The sequence below is a fragment of the Mustela lutreola genome, chromosome 1 (assembly GCF_030435805.1).
Source record: "Mustela lutreola isolate mMusLut2 chromosome 1, mMusLut2.pri, whole genome shotgun sequence".
In the NCBI taxonomy this organism is placed as follows: domain Eukaryota; kingdom Metazoa; phylum Chordata; class Mammalia; order Carnivora; family Mustelidae; genus Mustela; species Mustela lutreola.
In genome coordinates this window covers 17,403,644-17,405,227 of record NC_081290.1, presented here as the reverse complement: position 1 = coordinate 17,405,227, position 1,584 = coordinate 17,403,644, and positions in this window count along the sequence as shown.

The following is a 1,584-nucleotide window of genomic DNA, read 5'->3' as shown; positions in this document are numbered from 1 at the left end:
GAAAATACTCAAATAAGCATTAATACTCAATGGTTTTATTATTTTATTTTATTTCTTTTCAGTGTCCCAGCATTCATTGTTTATGCACCGCACCAGTGCTCCATGTAATACGTGCCCTCCATAACACTCACCACCAAGCTCACCCAACCTCCCACCCCCTCCCCACCAAAACCCTGTTTGTTTAGGATCAGAGAGACCAACTTGTGTTGCAGATTATGTATAGTGTTCCCGGCATTGCAGAGAAGATTGAAAGCAGGGGAACAATGCTAACGTTTATTTAGTTCCTCGATGTTTCCCTGTTTTGTAAAACAATGTAAAATTTTCGATTAAATGTAATAAAATTAGCATTCTATTTAGAAAAAATTTCTCTGGTTAAAAAAAAGAAAATGTACTTTTTCGTACATGCACAGAAGCAGGACCTTATATGAAAATGGAAGCCTCTGACGAATTTACTGAAAATCTTGTATAGGACTTTGGACAACCACAATGAGAGGAAATGACTTAGATATGATTTATGGAATAAGTCAGCTCTACCTGGATTTTGAGTGTCCGGCTCCTGGAATGCATTCATTTCATATAACCAGGTACCTAGTAATGTCTACCAATTATATAATGGAAGTATAATGCATTAAAAATAAAGACAAACTGTGCTTGTAATGTTCTTTTCAGTTAACATTACAGGTATAAAAACTTATCCTAGGTTAAACAGGCAGCTTCTTTTGCCTAGAATGCTGTTATCTGCTATCACAAGTCAGTAATGTGAAAGAACAGTCAATTTATCCATTTGTATTCAGACCTCATAAACGTTCCCTTGTACTTTTAAAAACCACTTTCTCATTATGCAGTTAATTAACACACTCTGTATAATACTGGTCTTCAATACTGTTTTATCTCCCCACCTAAACATGAATGAGGTATATAACACATTTATGAGAGTGATTTTAAAGATTTGGAACTTAATCCCAGAGGCAGGAAGAGGAGTGTTGAAGGTATATACCTGAATTTCTGAGACTTGGGGAAAAGATTATGTTTTCTTGAAAAATCCTCCCTTTCCAAAATTTGCAGTTCTTCAGGTTGACTAAGCATTAGTCATTAATTACCAGACTGAAAATATGCCTGGCAAGCTCAGGCAGAAGAGCCTGTTACTCTTGAGCTTGGGCTTATGAGCTAGAGCCCCACATTGGGTGCAGCGATACACTTGAAAAAAATAAAATGGAGAAGGAGGCGGAGGAGGAGGATGTTTACAGGTACTAGCAAACGTCCCTTTCACCGTCTTTATTCTTGTAATCCTTCTCTTTCAGTTGTGATACATTTTATAAAATAGTGTCAGATTATTCATTTTAAACAAATTAACAATATGACCACAAAACCCATGGGATAAAACAACATTCTGTTTACTCTTGATCAAAATTATCTTTTTTTTTTTTTTTTTTTTTTTTTTTTTAGTTTTTACTCTAATATTAATTTTGCCTATTACTATTCACTACAACCAAAGTCTATTTGGTCACCCTTCCACTATTTGTATTATCGCTCCTTCTTGAGTCTCTATAAACTAAGATGTTTCAAATTTTCTTATAGTATAAG